The 20,272-nt window shown below is 42.1% G+C and overlaps 13 non-coding genes across 13 annotated transcripts; all 13 read right to left on the bottom strand.

Moving 5' to 3' along the window:
• Positions 1–665: 665 nt before the first annotated feature.
• trnas-aga (transfer RNA serine (anticodon AGA)) lies at positions 666–747 on the bottom strand. The gene has a single exon. It is a non-coding gene; the product is annotated as a tRNA-Ser (tRNA).
• A 253-nt stretch (positions 748–1,000) lies between these two features.
• Positions 1,001–1,082, bottom strand: trnas-aga (transfer RNA serine (anticodon AGA)). Its single transcript has one exon. It is a non-coding gene; the product is annotated as a tRNA-Ser (tRNA).
• Positions 1,083–1,761: 679 nt separating this feature from the next.
• Positions 1,762–1,843, bottom strand: trnas-aga (transfer RNA serine (anticodon AGA)). The gene has a single exon. It is a non-coding gene; the product is annotated as a tRNA-Ser (tRNA).
• Positions 1,844–2,898: 1,055 nt separating this feature from the next.
• trnas-aga (transfer RNA serine (anticodon AGA)) lies at positions 2,899–2,980 on the bottom strand. Its single transcript has one exon. It is a non-coding gene; the product is annotated as a tRNA-Ser (tRNA).
• Positions 2,981–3,233: 253 nt separating this feature from the next.
• trnas-aga (transfer RNA serine (anticodon AGA)) lies at positions 3,234–3,315 on the bottom strand. Its single transcript has one exon. It is a non-coding gene; the product is annotated as a tRNA-Ser (tRNA).
• A 679-nt stretch (positions 3,316–3,994) lies between these two features.
• trnas-aga (transfer RNA serine (anticodon AGA)) lies at positions 3,995–4,076 on the bottom strand. Its single transcript has one exon. It is a non-coding gene; the product is annotated as a tRNA-Ser (tRNA).
• Positions 4,077–4,329: 253 nt separating this feature from the next.
• On the bottom strand, positions 4,330–4,411 carry trnas-aga (transfer RNA serine (anticodon AGA)). The gene has a single exon. It is a non-coding gene; the product is annotated as a tRNA-Ser (tRNA).
• Positions 4,412–4,713: 302 nt separating this feature from the next.
• On the bottom strand, positions 4,714–4,795 carry trnas-aga (transfer RNA serine (anticodon AGA)). The gene has a single exon. It is a non-coding gene; the product is annotated as a tRNA-Ser (tRNA).
• Positions 4,796–5,098: 303 nt separating this feature from the next.
• On the bottom strand, positions 5,099–5,179 carry trnas-aga (transfer RNA serine (anticodon AGA)). The gene has a single exon. It is a non-coding gene; the product is annotated as a tRNA-Ser (tRNA).
• Positions 5,180–5,481: 302 nt separating this feature from the next.
• trnas-aga (transfer RNA serine (anticodon AGA)) lies at positions 5,482–5,563 on the bottom strand. The gene has a single exon. It is a non-coding gene; the product is annotated as a tRNA-Ser (tRNA).
• A 682-nt stretch (positions 5,564–6,245) lies between these two features.
• trnas-aga (transfer RNA serine (anticodon AGA)) lies at positions 6,246–6,327 on the bottom strand. Its single transcript has one exon. It is a non-coding gene; the product is annotated as a tRNA-Ser (tRNA).
• A 2,312-nt stretch (positions 6,328–8,639) lies between these two features.
• trnak-uuu (transfer RNA lysine (anticodon UUU)) lies at positions 8,640–8,712 on the bottom strand. Its single transcript has one exon. It is a non-coding gene; the product is annotated as a tRNA-Lys (tRNA).
• Positions 8,713–10,643: 1,931 nt separating this feature from the next.
• Positions 10,644–10,715, bottom strand: trnaq-uug (transfer RNA glutamine (anticodon UUG)). Its single transcript has one exon. It is a non-coding gene; the product is annotated as a tRNA-Gln (tRNA).
• Between the last annotated feature and the right edge of the window lie 9,557 nt (positions 10,716–20,272).

The raw sequence follows: 20,272 nt of genomic DNA, 5'->3' as shown, positions 1-20,272 counted from the left end.
CACCTTTGACATGCAACGGTTGCAACTCATCATCTTCATGAAGGACTTCAACTCCTGAGACAGATCTAAGTTATGGCGATCAAGAAAAAACTTTTTTTTTTGTTTGTTAGAAATGGTCAGTCTTCGAAATGGGTCAGAAGATGGAGTTGTGTCTTCAGAGATCAATCTGTGCAGAAGTTCATGTGATCAACGACACGTCTGGCCTTTGTTTTATTTAATTAAATGGTCTAAGGAACTTGCGCTTCTTTCCAGATTAACTTTTTGCAACCCTGGGTCAATAATGTTATGGTTGTCAGCAGGACTCAAACTTGCGCGGGGAGACCCCAATGGATTTCTAATCCATCGCTTTAACCTCTCGGCCACGACAACGACATACACGTTATTCACCTTTGACATGCAACGGTTACAACTCATCATCTTCATGAAGGACTTCAACTCCTGAGACAGATCTAAGTTATGGCGATCAAGAAAAAGCTTTTTTTTTGTTTGTTAGAAATGGTTGGTCTTCGAAATGGGTCAGAGGAAGGAGTTGTGTCTTCAGAGATCAATCTGTGCAGAAGTTCATGTGATCAACGACACGTCTGGCCTTTGTCTAATCAAACGGTCCAAGGAACTTGTGCTTCTTTCCAGGTTAACTTTTTGCAACCCTGAGTCAGTAAAGTTATCGTTGTCGGCAGGATTTGAACCTACGCGTGGAGACCCCAATGGATTTCTAATCCATCGCCTTAACCTCTCGGCCACGACAACGACATACATGGTTGTTCACCTTTGACATGCAACGGTTACAAATCATCATTTTCAAGAAAAAGCTTTTTTTTTGTTTAAGTGGTCACTCTTCAAAATGGGTCAGAGGAACGAGTTGTGTCTTCAGATATCAATCTATGCAGAAGTTCATGTGATCAACGATACGTCTGGCCTTTGTTTTATTTCATCAAATGGTCTAAGGAACCTGTGCTTCTTTACAAATTACCTTCTCACAACCCTGGGTCACTAATGTTATCGTTGTCAGCAGGACTCGAACCTGCACGGGGAGACCCCAATGGATTTCTAATCCATCGCCTTAACCTCTCGGCCACGACAACGACATACAGGCTTGTTCACCTTTGACATGCAACGGTTACAAATCATCATTTTCATGAAGGACTTGAACTCCTGAGACAGATCTCAGTTATGGCGATCAAGAAAAAGCTTTTTTTTTGTTTGTTAGAAATGGTCACTCTTTGAAATGGGTCAGAGGATAGAGGTGTCTCTTCAGAGATCAATCTGTGCAAAAGTTCATGTGATCAACGACACATCTGGCCTTTGTTTTATTTAATCAAATGGTTTAAGGAACTTGTGCTTCTTTCCAGGTTAACTTTTCGCAACCCTGGGTCAATAATGTTATCGTTGTCGGCCGGACTAAACCTGCGCGGGGAGACCCCAATGGATTTCTAATCCATCGCCTTAACCTCTCGGCCACGACAACAACATACACGTTATTCACCTTTGACATGCAACGGTTAGAAATCATCATCTTCATGAAGGACTTCAACTCCTGAGACAGATCTAAGTTATGGCGATCAAGAAAAAGCTTTTTTTTTGTTTGTTAGAAATGGTTAGTCTTCGAAATGGGTCAGAGGAAGGAGTTGTGTCATCAGAGATCAATCTGTGCTGAAGTTTATGTGATCAACGACACGTCTGGCCTTTGTTTAATCAAACGGTCCAAGGAACTTGTGCTTCTTTCCAGGTTAACTTTTTGCAAACCTGAGTCAGTAAAGTTATCGTTGTCGGCAGGATTTGAACCTACGCGGGGAGACCCCAATGGATTTCTAATCCATCGCCTTAACCTCTCGGCCACGACAACGACATACATGCTTGTTCACCTTTGACATGCAAAGGTTACAAATCATCATTTTCATGAAGGACTTTAACTCCTGAGACAGACCTAAGTTATGGCGATCAAGAAAAATTTTTTGTTTTGTTTAATTGGTCACTCTTCGAAATGGGTCAGAGGAAGGAGTTGTGTCTTCAGAGATCAATCTGTGCAGAAGTTCATGTGATCAACGACACGTCTGGCCTTTGTTTAATCAAACGGTCCAAGGAACTTGTGCTTCTTTCCTGGTTAACTTTTCGCAACCCTGAGTCAGTAAAGTTATCGTTGTCGGCAGGATTTGAACCTACGCGGGGAGACCCCAATGGATTTCTAATCCATCGCCTTAACTTCTCGGCCATGACAACGACATACACTCCTGTTCACCTTTGACATGCAACGGTTGCAACTCATCATCTTCATGAAGGACTTCAACTCCTGAGACAGATCTAAGTTATGGCGATCAAGAAAAAACTTTTTTTTTTGTTTGTTAGAAATGGTCAGTCTTCGAAATGGGTCAGAAGATGGAGTTGTGTCTTCAGAGATCAATCTGTGCAGAAGTTCATGTGATCAACGACACGTCTGGCCTTTGTTTTATTTAATTAAATGGTCTAAGGAACTTGCGCTTCTTTCCAGATTAACTTTTTGCAACCCTGGGTCAATAATGTTATGGTTGTCAGCAGGACTCAAACTTGCGCGGGGAGACCCCAATGGATTTCTAATCCATCGCTTTAACCTCTCGGCCACGACAACGACATACACGTTATTCACCTTTGACATGCAACGGTTACAACTCATCATCTTCATGAAGGACTTCAACTCCTGAGACAGATCTAAGTTATGGCGATCAAGAAAAAGCTTTTTTTTTGTTTGTTAGAAATGGTTGGTCTTCGAAATGGGTCAGAGGAAGGAGTTGTGTCTTCAGAGATCAATCTGTGCAGAAGTTCATGTGATCAACGACACGTCTGGCCTTTGTCTAATCAAACGGTCCAAGGAACTTGTGCTTCTTTCCAGGTTAACTTTTTGCAACCCTGAGTCAGTAAAGTTATCGTTGTCGGCAGGATTTGAACCTACGCGTGGAGACCCCAATGGATTTCTAATCCATCGCCTTAACCTCTCGGCCACGACAACGACATACATGGTTGTTCACCTTTGACATGCAACGGTTACAAATCATCATTTTCAAGAAAAAGCTTTTTTTTTGTTTAAGTGGTCACTCTTCAAAATGGGTCAGAGGAACGAGTTGTGTCTTCAGATATCAATCTATGCAGAAGTTCATGTGATCAACGATACGTCTGGCCTTTGTTTTATTTCATCAAATGGTCTAAGGAACCTGTGCTTCTTTACAAATTACCTTCTCACAACCCTGGGTCACTAATGTTATCGTTGTCAGCAGGACTCGAACCTGCACGGGGAGACCCCAATGGATTTCTAATCCATCGCCTTAACCTCTCGGCCACGACAACGACATACAGGCTTGTTCACCTTTGACATGCAACGGTTACAAATCATCATTTTCATGAAGGACTTGAACTCCTGAGACAGATCTCAGTTATGGCGATCAAGAAAAAGCTTTTTTTTTGTTTGTTAGAAATGGTCACTCTTTGAAATGGGTCAGAGGATAGAGGTGTCTCTTCAGAGATCAATCTGTGCAAAAGTTCATGTGATCAACGACACATCTGGCCTTTGTTTTATTTAATCAAATGGTTTAAGGAACTTGTGCTTCTTTCCAGGTTAACTTTTCGCAACCCTGGGTCAATAATGTTATCGTTGTCGGCCGGACTAAACCTGCGCGGGGAGACCCCAATGGATTTCTAATCCATCGCCTTAACCTCTCGGCCACAACAACAACGTACACGTTATTCACCTTTGACATGCAACGGTTACAACTCATCATCTTCATCAAGGACTTCAACTCCTGAGACAGATCTCAGTTATGGTGATCAAGAAAAAGCTTTTTTTTGGTTTACTAGAAAGGGTCAGTCTTCGACATGGGTCAGAGGAAGGAGTTGTGTCTTCAGAGATCAATCTGTGCAGAAGTTCATGTGATCAACGACACGTCTGGCCTTCGTTTAATCAAACGGTCCAAGGAACTTGTGCTTCTTTCCAGGTTAACTTTTTGCAACCCTGAGTCAGTAAAGTTATCGTTGTCAGCAGGATTTGAACCTACGCTGGGAGACCCCAATGGATTTCTAATCCATCGCCTTAACCTCTCGGCCACGACAACGACATACATGCTTGTTCACCTTTGACATGCAAAGGTTACAAATCATCATTTTCAAGAAAAAGCTTTTTTTTTGTTTAAGTGATCACTCTTCGAAATGGGTCAGAGGAACGAGTTGTGTCTTCAGATATCAATCTATGCAGAAGTTCATGTGATCAACGACACGTCTGGCCTTTGTTTTATTTCATCAAATGGTCTAAGGAACTTGTGCTTCTTTACAGGTTAACTTCTCACAACCCTGGGTCACTAATGTTATCGTTGTCAGCAGGACTCGAACCTGCGCGGGGAGACCCCAATGGATTTCTAATCCATCGCCTTAACCTCTCGGCCACGACAACTACATACACTTTTGTTCACCTTTGACATGCAACGGTTAGAAATCATCATTTTCATGATGGACTTCAACTCCTGAGACAGATCTAAGTTATGGCGATCAAGAAAAAGCTTTTTTTTGGTTTACTAGAAAGGGTCAGTCTTCGACATGGGTCAGAGGAAGGAGTTGTGTCTTCAGAGCCCAATCTGTGCACAAGTTCATGTGATCAACGACGCGTCTGGCCTTTGTTTTATTTAATTAAATGGTCTAAGGAACTTGTGCTTCTTTCTAGATTAACTTTTTGCAACCCTGGATCAATAATGCTATCGTTGTCGGCAGGACTCGAACCTGCGCGGGGAGACCCCAATGGATTTCTAATCCATCGCCTTAACCTCTCGGCCACGACAACGACATACACGCTTGTTCACCTTTGACATGCAACGGTTACAACTCATCATTTTCATGAAGGACTTCAACTCCTGAGACAGACCTAAGTTATGGCGATCAAGAAAAAGCTTTTTTGTTTGTTTGTTAGAAATGGTCAATCTTCAAAAAGATTCAGAGGAACGAGTTGTGTCTTCAGAGATCAATCTGTGCAGAAGTTCATGTGATCAACGACACGTCTGGCCTTTGTTTTATTTAATTAAATGGTCTATGGAACTTGTGCTTCTTTCCAGATTAACTTTTTGCAACCCTGGGTCAATAATGTTACCGTTGTCGGCAGGACTTGAACCTGCCGGGGAGACCCCAATGGATTTCTAATCCATCGCCTTAACCTCTCGGCCACGACAACGACATACACGCTTGTTCACCTTTGACATGCAACGGTTACAACTCATCATTTTCATGAAGTACTTCAACTCCTAAGATAGACCTAAGTTATGGCGATCAAGATAAAGCTTATTTTTTGTTTGTTAGAAATGGTCAGCCTTCGAAATGGGTCAGAGGAAGGAGTTGTGTCTTCAGAGATCAATCTGTGCAGAAGTTTATGTGATCAACGACACGTCTGGCCTTTGTTTTATTTAATTAAATGGTCTAAGGAACTTGCGCTTCTTTCCAGATTAACTTTTTGCAACCCTGGGTCAATAATGTTATCGTTGTCGGCAGGACTCAAACCTGCGCGGGGAGACCCCAATGGATTTCTAATCCATCGCCTTAACCTCTCGGCCACGACAATGGCGTACACGTTTGTTCACCTTTGACATGCAATGGTTACAACTCATCATCTTCATTAAGGACTTCAACTCCTGAGACAGACCTAAGTTATGGCGATCAAGAAAAAGCTTATCTTTTGTTTGTCAGAAATGGTCAGTCTTCAAAATGATTCTGAGGAGCGAGTTGTGTCTTCAGAGATCAATCTGTGCAGAAGTTCATGTGATCACCGACACGCCAGTCCTTTGTTTTATTTAATCAAACGGTCCAAGGAACTTGTGCTTCTTTCCAGGTTAACTTTTCGCAACCCGGAGTAAGTAAAGCTATTGTTGTCGGCAGGATTTGAACCTACACGGAGAGACCCCAATGGATTTCTGATCCATCGCCTTAACCTCTCAGCCACGACAACGACATACATACTTGTTCACCTTTGACATGTAACGGTTACAACTCATCATTTTCATGAAGGACTTCAACTCCTGAGACAGACCTAAGTTATGGCGATCAAGAAAAAGCTTATCTTTTGTTTGTTAGAAATGGTCAATCTTTCAAAATGGGTCAGAGGAAGGAGCTGTGTCTTCAGAGATCAATCTGTGCAGAAGTTCATGTGATCAACGACACGTCTGGCCTTTGTTTAATCAAACGGTCCAAGGAATTTGTGCTTCTTTCCAGGTTAACTTTTCGCAACCCTGAGTCAATAATCTTATCGTTGTCGGCAGGATTTGAACCTACGCAGGGAGACCCCAATGGATTTCTAATCCATCGCCTTAACCTCTCGGCCACGACAACGACATACACTCGCGTTCACCTTTGACATGCAACGGTTACAACTCATCATCTTCATGAAGTACTTCAACTCCTAACACAAACCTAAGTTATGGCGATCAAGAAAAAGCTTCTTTTTTGTTTGTTAGAAATGGTCAGTCTTCGAAATGGGTCAGAGGAAGGAGTTGTGTCTTCAGAGATCAATCTGTGCAGAAGTTCATGTGATCAAAGACACGTCTGGCCTCTGTTTTGTTTCATCAAATGGTCTAAGCAACTCGTGCTTCTTTCCAGGTTAACTTTTCGCAACCCTGAGTCAATAATGTTATCGTTGTCGGCAGGATTTGAACCTACGCGGAGAGACCCCAATGGATTTCTAATCCATCGCTTTAACCTCTCGGCCAGGACAACGACATGAATGTATTTTCAACTTTGACATTCAACGGTTACAAATCATCATTTTCATGAAGTACTTCAACTCCTGAGACAGACCTAAGTTATGGCGATCAAGAAAAAGCTTTTTTGTTTGTTTGTTAGAAATGGTCAGTCTTTCAAAATGGGTCAGAGGAAGGAGCTGTGTCTTCAGAGATCAATCTGTGCAGAAGTTCATGTGATCAAAGACACGTCTGCCCTCTGTTTTGTTTCATCAAATTGTAAAAATTGGCTTTGTTCTTAGACATTATGAACAAAGCCAAGTACTTTTCCATGATGACCTAAAGTGATCAAGGAGTAGAAAGACAAAACAATTGGGAATGCCTGGGAAAACAAGGACAGATTCAACACAAACACATTGTTTTGGGCTGATCCAGAGAATATGACGAAGCATGTTGAACCTTCTCATCTCGAGTGTGAGTCCAACCTATGAGGCTATAAATACAAATTACAACCGGAAATCACGGCTCTGTCTTACGTATTCCTGCGAGAGTTCTGTCATACCGAGAACAGCGCTGAGATACTTCACTTGTTGCCATTGTTGTGGAAATTTTGTCTTAACTCCCTATTAAGATTTTGCTTACCTTCCTATTGCATCTGATTAGAAGTGAAATAGAGACTTTCAATGTTTCTGCCGGCCGGCCACGTGTATATTTTCTCCTGCAAAAGAGGTCAGTCCTCACCAGTCAGCGTTCATGGTGAGAAAAGAACCAGAACAAAGGGAATTAAAAGCATTTATACAGGAGGAAGGGGCTTTGTTCCTTCAGGTGTGTATTATTCAAACTGTCTCCTTGCCACACCCCCTGGGGGAAAGTCTCGCACTTTGGGGAGATGCAGAATCCGGAGACAATGGTCATTTAAATGATTATTGTCTATGTGTTAATCAAGAGACGAATGGTCTGCAGATATTGGATTTACAACAAGGTGTCATCTAAGACACAAAAGGTTAGCAGACATCGAATTTACCATAACAGGTGTTTCTGTAAGTTTATCACACCAGCTGGTGAAATGATATGAGTCCCTCTACAGTTGTTGGAGATATCAGCTGAGATTCAAACTAAAAGACACATTTTGTGTCTGAAACTGTGAGAGACTGTTCAGGTGGGACTGAAAGCAGATTCAGAGGGTTGTGATGTATGTGTTTCCACCCAAATGATCTGATAACTGTCAGAGATGCAGCAGTGCTATGAAATCCACTTTAGAAGCTGCAGTTATTGGACACAATGAAAGCTGAGCACCTCTGTGGCTCAGAGGAAAACTGAGGAACAAATGTTGTCAGTCTAAAGCTGAAATACTAAAGAATACTGCTCCTTATGTGGAACAAACCAAACTCCAGAGAAGCTGGAAGCACCACTGCGACTGAACTTGTGACATCATCACAGTTTACGCAACTTCCTCCAACATCTGTGTCTCTTGAGGCCTTTACAAAATATATTTCTGCCACTGATTTTTCTGATGAAGTGCTTTGTTTTATATCCACTTAAATGAAGCAAACAATGCCCTTGTTGTTTAAACTGCACCGGCGTTGATTTATCTCTGTAATGTCTTGTGTTCTGTTCTGGGTGTTAATTCATTACAGATTGTCCAAATAGTGAAAGCTAAGTGAAAAGAAGCCCTGATATAAAGCAGAACTATTCATGATAAATGCTCTTAACCTGTTGTAGTTTCAATGAATGTGATCAACACTCTGCAGCTGGTGTATTTAAGGTGATTTCTATAGTTTCTATAGAATTATTCTATAGTTTATATAACTTACAAATGAGGACATAACGATGCAGCTAACAGCAAAGCTAACAATAAGCTACATAGAAGGAAAAGCATCAGCCAGGCTCTGTCAGAGGTGACAGAGTAGAAACAGAGTGCAGGCATAGAGGGAAGTACAGGTTAAGTGGTAGATTACATTTCTTCACCTGAACAGGGACTTGAACCCTGGACCCTCAGATTAAAAGTCTGATGCTCTACCAACTGAGCTATCCAGGCCCTATAAAAGTGTGTCTGAGTGACAGCTGACATCTGAAACACTTCCTGAGTCCAAAGCTGTGACGCTGTTTTCTGAACAAACGCCTGGTTGATGTGAACTTGTGTTGCAGCCACTGAGCATAAAGAAGAAGGCCTTCATGGAGGAAAACAGGGAGTTAAGGAGGAGTGTGAAGAAAAAAGGAAGAGAGCAAGTCGGTGGGAAACTATCTGCAGCAGAACAGTGTGAGGGATGTGTGGTCAGGAATGGAAAAGCTCACAGGCTTTGGGATAATGTGGGATCAGACAGATGGAAGAGTTCAGACAAACTCAGCATGCTGCTGTCTCCTGCTACAGACCTCACATCCTCCATGTACCAACAGCTTCCCTGTCACACCTCAGCACATCTACATGAAACAATCCCATCTATAGGAAAATAAACTATCGCCTCATCTGAATACAAACAAAAGAGATGATTGTGGATTTTAGGAGGAGCAGCAGTCAGCTGAACAGCGTCTCCATCCTCGGTGAAGAGGTGGTTGAGGATTACAGATACCTGAGGGTTCACCTGGACAGCAGACTGGACTGGAAATGCAACACTGAGGCTGTCTACAAGATGGGACATTCAGTAAACTATTCCTATAACTGTATGTATGCTAACTGAGTTGGCATGGGTTGGTGCACTAAACACATGTTACAGAGTTTAACATTTCTGCATCTTTTAGTAAAAACAGGAAAGAATGAGTGTATATTTCCAGCCAAATTCCCAATAAAGCTGCTCTCATCCACATATTTTTCTGTTTCTTCTGTCAGACGGCTAAACTGAAAATCAGCCCATTAAGACTACGGGTCAACTCGTGGTCACTTAAAGCATGTCCAGACTGTCGCTCTGCTCTAATAAAATCCTGATTTTGTAACCGCAGCCTCATGTGAGAAAATCACCCTTCAGGTGACTTAAAGACAACATGTTGGCAGCGATTTCAGCTGCACTTCCATGCAGCGTGATGTCCCACAGAGAAAGTTAGAGGCAGCAGAATGTCATGAAGGTTTCCTACACAGTCTATCCCGTGCATGTACGCTGGGACAACATGGTGGTCCAGTTAAATGGACGAGTACACCTGGAACTGAAGCTGGACTTACCTGTGCATGCAAGCGTTCTGAATGTCCTGATCAAGATAAAAATATGTAACATACAGAACAAAAAGCATCCATCTCCAGCTGAAAACATGAAACCTGCAGACTACACATAAAATGTTCCACTGGGGACACCGACCCAAGTTGGTTATTAGGAGGAAATTTCATAAATATCCTCAAAACCAGTTTTCCTCAGTGTGCAGACTTCAGGTTTTTGCTTTAAGTTTTGTACAAAGAAAATAGACTCAAATGTAACCTCTCTTCAGTGCATATTCAGAACTTCTTTAAATCTCTTCCAGAAAAACTCTTGTTTTGATCGTTTTCTTTAAAATAAAGATTTTTAAAAAGCTAATTGACCATGTGCTCTGTTTTACAGAGCTTTTTACTCAACTCATCTTCTTTCCAGAACGCATCCACGACAGCACACACCTGAAGGTTCCACTGAGGCGAACGTGATAACCACTACACTACGGAAACTGAAGCCATGCCTATTCACTAGTGTTCCGGAAGCCAAAGAATGAGGTAAGTTTTCACAAATTTTGTTGCTAGCGGAAAGAGATTGTGGAGTTGCAACAAATTGAGTCAGAAGTGGGATTGTAACACACTCCTGTGGGAGAGCATGGATAAATAGAAGCATCGTAAATGAATATGCAAGAAGAAACCAAAAAAGATTCAACTAGCAACACAGAGGTGTGACGTCACATACCACAGATCCTCTCAGCTGGAATTGATGAATCGTGCAATCTGGTGTCATTTCACAACTGACTAGCCTACTCAACTCATCTTCTTTCCAGAACACAACCATGACAGCACACACCTGAAGGTTCCACTGAGATTTGAACTCGGATCACTGGATTCAAAGTCCAGAGTGCTGACCTTTACACCATGGAACCCCTTCCACAGTCAATTTACTCTCTCAGTCATGCAAATGCTTGACCATGAAATGGTTTTAGCAACGTGTTTTTTTGTCAATTTTTCAGTGATACTCGTACAGCTTGTATTCTCAGAATTGGCACGACAGTCAAGCAACACATTCTGTATCTTCTTCAATGGTCAAAGGTTAGAATCCGCCTGTCAAGCAGAGAAAGAGGATTCGACTCCTTGACCGAAGGTTGCCATTTTCGCTCAGCAGCTAGGGATTCGCCAAAGTCCGTTTCACACCATAGCATCAGAAAATCTTTTGAAAACCTGCAAAAATTGACTTTACATGTCAAGAATAGCAGATGAGGCTCCCCTCCTATCCATAATTATGAATATGTTGATGTTGCTATCATTAACGTGCAGTCATACATCTTCACACAAGGATGAAATAAATAATGGAGGAGCAAGTAATGTTTCCGCCCAGTTTCGAACTGAGGACCTTTGGCGTGTTAGGCAAATGTGATAACCACTACACTACGGAAACTGAAGGCATGCCTATTCACTAGTGTTCCGGAAACCAAAGAGTGATGTAAATTTTGTTGCAAACGGAAAGAGATACTCTTCCAGCTTGTATTCTCAGATTTGCTCTGTATGAATGAATTGGATTCATTCTGATTATAATTACAATGAATTGAACTCCAATTGGCCTGAATTGGACTTTATTATTGAAGTGCCCTGAGATGACATTAGTTGTAATTGTAATAGTTTATTTTGGCAACATTTTAAACAAACTGACATTATTCTGCCTTGGGAAACACTGCTGGTGGAAAACATGATACTGGCTGCTGAAAAACTGGCAGAAGTGGACCTTCCAACGTGACAGTGACAGGAAGTAATCAGCTGAAGTCGTCCAGAGATTAACAGAGAACACAAATCAACATTCTGGAATCCGGACTTCACTTCCATCCAGAATCTGTGGTTGGAACCACAGACCAGAAGAGACAGAACAGAAGCCTTCACAAAGCTGTGATGTCATCACTGTAGTGACATCACAATCCATGTCATCTCTGATCTTGTTTGACATCACAAAGTTTATACAGGCCAGACATTTTCACTGCTTTTTCACAGCTGGTCAGGAGTTTATCTGAAGAAACACGTCCAGTTTTTGAAGCAGATTTGAAAGTCACAGCAAACGGTTTTCACATCGCCTAAAAAACAATAATTACTATCTAAAATGATCATTTTAACAAGCACTTAGAAACAACGCTTACTGTTTCCCTTCCTTAAGAACGGCTTCCTGACAGCCACCCTTCCATGGAGCCCATCTCTGATGAGGCTCGGGCCAACAGCCGATGGATCAGCTGAAGGTCCAGATGCATCTCTCAGCTCCTGTGTCAGGTCTTTGCTGGATTTTTTCCTCTTTCTTCAGGACATCACTTTCAGATATTGTTCATCTTCTGTAGATAGTTTTTTAGGTCTGACACTTCTTCTTTTGTCCTCCACTTGTCCAGTTTCCTCAGATGTTTTAAGGACACACTGCAGAGCAAGAGGCTGGAGCAGATTCTGGCAGGCGCTGACGCTCAGAACTGTGACAGCGACACAAAGGAAGCTCATTTAGAAACACCTCCTGGGACGTCTGAGGAGAGCCCATCTGCACCTGTTCAAAACGTGGCAAAGAAAGCCCTCAAAGTGTGCCCCGTTTGCTCTAAAGCATTTGATTGTGTCAGAACACTGAACAGACACACACAGTGCAACACGGACGATCGGCCCTATCACTGCATCCACTGCAACAAGCATTTTAAACACATACACGGCTGAAAAGACACCAGATTTACGCCATTTCACTTAGTCCACCAAGAAACATTGACGGCATCACCTTACTTTCTCCTTTCTAGCCACTTCCTGTATCTCCATGTTTATTTGTAATTTCCTTTGCCGAGCTCGGTCCACATTCACAAAAAAAAAGAGTTACATTCATCAGCCACTTCAGTCAGATTGCCAAACACCTTATTGTCCTTTATGAAACACTTCGGTTGATCTGGTGATCAAGGCTTATTCCCCATTACATTATTTAGGATGTTCCATGTGCGCTTCATATTATTTTGATTTATTTGTAACATTTTATCATAATGTTGCTTCTTTGCTTGCCTCAACATGTTGGTCAGCCTGTTTTTGTGCATCTCAGCGTTTTTCAGCAACCTCTGTTCTAGTTTTGATAAAGTCTCCATAAAGTTTATTTTTCTTCTTACATGCATTTTTTAATGCCTTTGTTATCCGAGGTTTCTCAGCATAACTATGCTTATGTGAACATAAACCTGTTGGACAGTGTTTATCATAGAGAGATAAATAACAGTTGAAGAATGAATTGTCTGCAGTGTTTACTTCATCTGTATGAAACTCATTCCACTCTTGTTTTAAAGCTCATTTCTGAAGCATTAATTGCTTTAACAGTCCTTACCCTTTCATATCTACGCTTTTCTGTTTTCTTCCTCTGTAGCTGATCATTAAATGTTGCAAATACAGCTAAATGATCACTCACATCACTTATTACCAAACCACTATTTATACCAGTGTCCAAGGAATGTGTAAAAATGTTGTCAGTTAATGTTGCACTATCTGTGGCTCCTCTGCTCGGCTTTGTGATCAGTGGATACAAGCCTCTACCGTATAACGCAGCCAAGAAATCACAAGTTTGTTTAGGAGTATGTACCTTTAAGAGGTCCATGTTGAAATCACCACAGATCACAAGTGTTTTATTATCTGCTATAATTGTCTGTTCCAACGCTTCAGTCTTGTGCCTCTTGTTTAAAACTTAATAACAATTGCAGGCTTGGATTTGTTATCCTTTCATGCAAAAGTGCAGCAAGCTGATATCTGTTGATTTTCAAGATGAATGTCCTTACTTGCCTTGAAGTGAACCACTTGTTCATTTACATCCTCCACTCAACCTGATAGCCATTAAATACTGTGTCTTCTGAGCTGGTTTGGTGGTTCAACAACAAAACAAATGTAATGAAGCTTTAAAACTGCAGCGAAAGAGATGGAATAAATGGAGATCTGACACATTACGAACTACAGGACAGTTAGGATTAGCTGTTGTTTGCATGGAGATAAAACAGGTTTTAAAGGTGTTGCAGCTAACATTCAGAAACACTTGGTGTAACTCCAGAGCACCAGAGCCTCTGACCAAAAGAGAAACTAATATAAACTTATTTATCTGAAGAACTTCAGCAGCTCATAAGGCCCTTTATCTGGAGAGTGGGTGGCTCTGGTCTTATCTGGCTCTTTGCTAGAGGCCTTTTAGGCCAGAGGATGTGAGCTCTTAGGATTACCATGACCTGGATGAGTGAGAATCTTCATCAACATGCTGTGTGTGCTGATGCTAACTGTAAAGATGTGAAGCTCAGACAGGAGAGCTGCTTGTTGTATGAGGACACAGTGTGTGTCTTATATGGAGGTGGAAGCCTGGCTCAAATATAGAAATCATTTCTTTGTATGTTACTGATTTAAATGTAACACCCAGCTGGGGCCTTTCTGTGTGGAGTTTGCATGTTCTCCCCGTGTATGCGTGGGTTCTCTCCGGGTACTCCGGCTTCCTCCCACTGTCCAAAAAATCATGCATGTTAGGTTGATTGGCATCTCTAAATTGTCCTTAGGAGTGAGTGTGAGCGTGCATGGTTGTTTGTCTCTATGTGGCCCTGCGATGGACTGGCGGCCTGTCCAGGGTGTACCCCGCCTCTCGCCCATTGACTGCTGGGATAGGCTCCAGCCCACCCGCGACCCGATCGACGGATTCAGCGGTATAGATAATGGATGGATGGATGGATGATTTAAATGTGTCCTCTCAGTGGCTGTGAAGTACTGTCAGTAATACTGAGCGGGACTCTGCATACATGGAGATGTGTTTCTCTCTGGTGGCGAATAGAGGAACTGCATGATGTCAGTTTGATGAAGCGTTGGAAGTGAAAGTCTTCCAGTGGTTCCTGCAGAATCCTGACTCACTGGATGGTTTCCTGCCATGAAAAAGCTCCGTCTGCAGAAGACGAGCAGAACGGAGCCAGCGGGCCTGATGCTGCAGATGTGCTGAACACCACAGATGCAATGGTTGGGACAAAGATGGTTGGAGAGAAGACACAGAGGAGTGAAGGCCAGCTGTAGAGAGAAAAGCACCTCCAGGTCTGCTGTCTGATGCTGATATCAGTGAAAATGGGCTTCTTCTTCTCCTGTCTGATGATGTGCTCAGTAATTTCAGTGATACATCCCTCAGGTTCAGGCTTGGTTGGTCTGGTGAACACCTTTACTTTCTCTCACAGCCTGCTGAGTTTTTCACTGACTGATTCCATCTGAGTTATGAAGGCAAAACAGGAAACTATGAAAAGATGAGAAAAACATCTGGATTGGACTGATGTGTGTGTGTCCCGTTACTTTAGAAAGCCTGAACTTATAAAGGTTCCTATGGTGACCATGTGTTCTGATAGTGTTGTATGAGTTTTATAAACTCTGAGGTGTCAAACAGAAGCTGTGAACATTACAAGTGTCGCTGCTGCCTCCAGAACCACTTCCGCTACACCGGCTTCAGGAGCCAGTAGGAACTTTGTCCGTCTCTGACGTCATAAGTAATAACAGATGGGAGAGCAGCTGAGCGTTTGGAACAAGCCCCGCCCCCTCACTGTCTGCTTCTGCCGGGGTGAAGCACAGAGATAAATCCTCGTTCCCTCTGTTAAAGGGGAACTCCGGGGCATTTGAAGCATGTTTCCATTGCTAGGGGTTGTCAAATACTGACAGTAGGACACAGAGAGGTGCGTACAAAACAACTTTATAAACAGCATGTCACTCACCGGCTGGTTGTAGGCTCGCGCATGTGAAAGCCCAAAAGAGTCGATGGACGATAATCCCATATACAAAACAATTATTTTCTCTAGAAAAACTGCGTTCAAGTATTTAAAACGTTACAACAATACATGCCCAGTAATATTGTTGTAATGTTTTAAATACTTGAACGCAGTTTTTTTAGAGAATATAATTGTTTTGTATATGGGAGTATTCTCCATCGACTCTTCTGGGCTTTCACATGCGCGAGCCTACAACCAGCCGGTGAGTTACATGCTGTTTATAAAGTTGTTTTGTAACGTCCCCATGCCAGTAATGTGAGAACCATGCATATGGTTTTGATGGTAAGGCTTGTGACTTTATTGTCGGATGGGTTATAAAGTGGTGTGACGTTTCTGCAGTGTGCAAGTTGTTGTTTTACGTGGAAGGGTTAGCGCTTGCCCCTTAGCCACCACGTATTAGCCTCGCATGACATGCTGTGCGGACAGAGCGATCTCCACACAGGGAGCGCAGATACGCACCTCTCTGTGTCATACTATCATTATTTGACAACCTCTAGCAATGGAAACACGCTTCAAATGCCCCGGAGTTCCCCTTTAAAGACACCTTTATGCCCACTGAATACAGTCTGAGGAGAACTCTGAAATGTTTCAGCTAACAGGAAAGCCCCCCCCCCCCTCAGTATTAATTAGTATCTCCAATCTAATTAAATAAAAATAAAAAACAAGCACAGACCGCTCAGTCAATGGCATGTACCCATAGAAAAAATACACACTCACACACACATCACTCAACCTGACTATCGAGCTAACAACCATGATCAGTAACCCACACAAACCCAGACACATAATGGCTCGGCGGCCAGCAACCGGATAAACCATTGAAGTGAATCAATCCTGTGAAAGAATGAAAACAAGTGAATGAAACCTGCACTCACCCATTATGAAGTTAACTCTGCCAGCCCCATAATCTTGCCCCTGCTCAGCCAACTCCTGGACGTCGGGTATGGTTGGTAACGTTACAGCGGCTAGCATTAGCAACGAGGCTGCTAGGCATGCTAAATCGGTAAGCATTAGGCTACTGAAGAAAGCTAGTCTTTTTAGTTACATCATATTATCATCTTTCTTCTCGGCTATAACTTTTGTTTACGGCCAGTGGCCCTAACCTGACGCGTTAGCTTAGCTGTCAAATCACCGGAAGTTTTCACCGGAAGTACTCGCGCACACACAAAAGCTCTCTCCAGACAAATCTTTCTTTCTTTCCGCCCAGATGAAATTTAATGCCACTCTTCAAAAATCAGAGAAATTTAAGACATTTTAAGACCTTAAAAAACGTATTTTTTATTTAAGACTTTTAGATCGTGTCCCCTCATGCACTGCAGTGTTTGAGGCAATCTCCGGTCAAACATCAAAGTGAACCCAGGGGGGGCACACCGGCGTGGATGGGGGGGCAATGCCCGCGAGTGCCCCCCCGTGGCGCTGGTTCCAGATCAAATCCCACCTCTCTCCATCTGTGGCGAGAGGAGCAGGAGACATAACATTAGTCTCCATGTGTAGCCAGCGCAGAGGCGAGGGCCAAGGGACCGTCTACAAAGTGCAACACCTGCTCCAGAAATATTCAATAACTCCGCTCTAACGAGTCTTAATGCCACTAAAATCACTGCAGACATCAACGGCCTCCTGTTGGTTCCACAAACACAGCTTGTGCTTCATTTGGTGCGTGTGTGTGAGTGAGTATGTTGTTCTGAACAATTGACCAACATCTGTATTACAGACTGTGGTGTCACCTCAGGAGACTCTGATATCCTGCTGCTTATACTACAACAGGTGTGTGCAGCAGGAACAGGGAAAGGATGGATGAGATCTTTATGATATGATGGAGGTTGGAGCTTCAACAAGAAGATGAGAAAAGTCTTTATATTTCCACATTTATTTTCTTCATCTTTGACAGATCTGTCCTTTTTGTGGCAGTTCAGTAAAAATATGGAGTTTCTGCAGTCCGGGAGGCTAAACTGGCATCATGCAGTTTATATTTACACCACAAGAGGGCGACATCACCATAAATGAAAAGTCCCCTTCCATCACAGTTCCAGCAGATATGAGTTACATTAGAGCTGAACTGAACATGGATCAGTAACATTTATTCAGTCCTGATCATCAGTGTTTGTCCAGTTATGGTAACAAAGATAAACTGGACACATGTGGCACCATTAAAGATGATTTACAGCCCTTAAATGAACTCTCCGTCTCCTCTGTAACTGATGAGTTCAACATGTTGAAGAGCTGTTTGAACCAACTCTGAACTTATTCATTCATTCATTCATTCATTCATTCATATCGTCTCACAGTTTGATGGAAACGTGTCCCACAAAGAAAAGTGATCATTCATTTCTTTAGATCTAAAATAATCAGTGTTGATAATCTGAGGCTCTTTTGTACAAATCTAACATGTTTTTAATCCTGTAAATGATGTGATCATGTGACCGGGACTAAATCAGCTGTCTTCAGATCAGAGGTTATCGTTTTATTTGAATAAAATACTTTATAAAGAATCATTTCAGATGTAGAATATCTAAGTTACACAAAGAGCAGAGAGACCTCGATAAAATGACAAACTGACTTTTCAACAACATTTCTTCTTCTTTTGTGGAGACTCAGAATGTGTCCAAAGTTTTGGTGGACTTTCTTTAAAAAGTGATACATCAGCTATATTCCATCAGCTATATTCCACATCTGCTGAATACAGAAAGTTTGGACGTGTTTGTGGCTGCTGCTGCTGTCCCAGCCATGATGTGTCCACACTGTGTGTTGTGTTCAGAAAGAAGGATCAGAAATGAGGACAGAAATGAGTGGATCTGAGGTGGAGGCCAGAGGCAGCTGGGAACAGAGGGACAGCAACACGCTCCTGGACACAACTGATACATGTTATAGAAACAAGAGTTAAAAAAAAAGATAAGAATGCTCAGTGAGAGCAGCCAAACAACATATTTCCTCTGAGTGAGGAGTCCCAGCTGCAGCAGAGATCTGGGATTGTTCTTTTTCCAACAGCTGGTGGGTTCCTCATAACTTTCCTTACTGCCAAAAGTAATGGGACACGTGTAGAAACCCTCGGGCAAATCGTCGTCTGCCATGTCACACCACTGAAGTGGAGGAGATGGTTTCTTGGTTTGACTCATTTTGCTTGTTGTTTGTAAGTACTTAAAATCAAAATGACTATTTAATTTATTAAGTAAGTGTTTTTTAGGCGATGTGAAAACTGTTTGCTGTGACTTTCAAATATGCTTCAAAAACTGGACGTGTTTCTTCAGATAAACTCCTGACCAACTGTGAAAAAGCAGTGAAAATGTCTGGCCTGTATAAACTTTGTGATGTCAAACAAGATCAGAGATGACATCGCTTGTGATGTCACTACAGTGATGACATCACAGCTTTGTGAAGGCTTCTGTTCTGTCTCTTCTGGTCTGTGGTTCCAACCACAGATTCTGGATGGAAGTGAAGTCCGGATTCCAGAATGTTGATTTGTGTTCTCTGTTAATCTCTGGACGACTTCAGCTGATTACTTCCTGTCACTGTCACGTTGGAAGGTCCACTTCTGCCAGTTTTTCAGCAGCCAGTATCATGTTTTCCACCAGCAGTGTTTTCCAAGACAGAATAATGTCAGTTTGTTTAAAATGTTGCCAAAATAAACTATTACAATTACAACAAACGTCATCTCAGGGCACTTCAGTAATAAAGTCCAATTCAGGCCAATTTGAGTTTAATTCATTGTAATTATAATATAATTAATTCAATTCAGAATGAATCCAATTCATTCATACAGAGCAATTCAAAAACTATTTCCTCGCTAAGGAAACCAACAGATGGCACCGAACTTGCACTATTTCTAATTAGATATAACTTTTTAGTAGTTCTAAGATCATATCTTTCTGGTTTTATTTGCATTTTACAAAGAGTCCCGAGTAATTATGAAAGTGGGGTTTTAATTTGAAGAAAAAGCCTCAAAATAAAGTGATTTTTAGGAGTATGCAGGGAATCATTTCCATCTGATGAACAGTTAAGTTATATTAAACAATGGTCCGGATCTTTGCCGTTTCATCCTGGTTAGTGGATCTCACGCTCGCTCGCCCCTGGCATCCCTCCTTCTGCTTAGTGCATCTTAAATCAGGTTATCAGTGCTGGACTTGGAGTGACACCCTCCACGCATTGTGAGGAGCTTCCTGGCCTTGATGTCAGTGGCCTCCATTTTTTTCTTTGGCCAGATTAATAAACCATTGGGATACCTGAAGACTTGACAGGGTGTGTGTTGTTGACTCAGACTTTGTTTTTGCCCTATTCAGCTGACTCTCCAGGACCTGCCTTACTTTTTGTAGGAACTTAACACATGACTTGTGGTAAGAAAGAATTTCCCCAACCTGAATTGCTGACCAATGTTGGTGAAATCACACAATAATAGAGCAGAGCAAAAGCTGAATACCGGATTTACATATGTGACATGGATGCATTCATTAAAGCTCACAAGAAACTTTCATTTTGAAATTGTGCATGTTTTAATGAGCAATAATCAACAATTTGATACAGGGTGTTCTCTCATTCACCTTGATTATTTCTAAAGGCATTACAGAGGAGCTGTTCCTCCTAAAGACAATACATCTCTTTATTGCATAGTGTAAAGTTTGAAACATGTTAGTCCGCTTACAGGGAACTAACAAAGGAGGAAAAAGGATGCAGCACTTTGTGGTTCATCTGCACTGCCATTGACT

The sequence above is a fragment of the Odontesthes bonariensis genome, chromosome 11 (genome assembly GCF_027942865.1).
Source record: "Odontesthes bonariensis isolate fOdoBon6 chromosome 11, fOdoBon6.hap1, whole genome shotgun sequence".
Lineage (NCBI taxonomy): Eukaryota > Metazoa > Chordata > Actinopteri > Atheriniformes > Atherinopsidae > Odontesthes > Odontesthes bonariensis.
The sequence above is the reverse complement of the archived record's forward strand: the minus strand, read 5'-3'. Positions and strand labels throughout refer to the sequence as shown.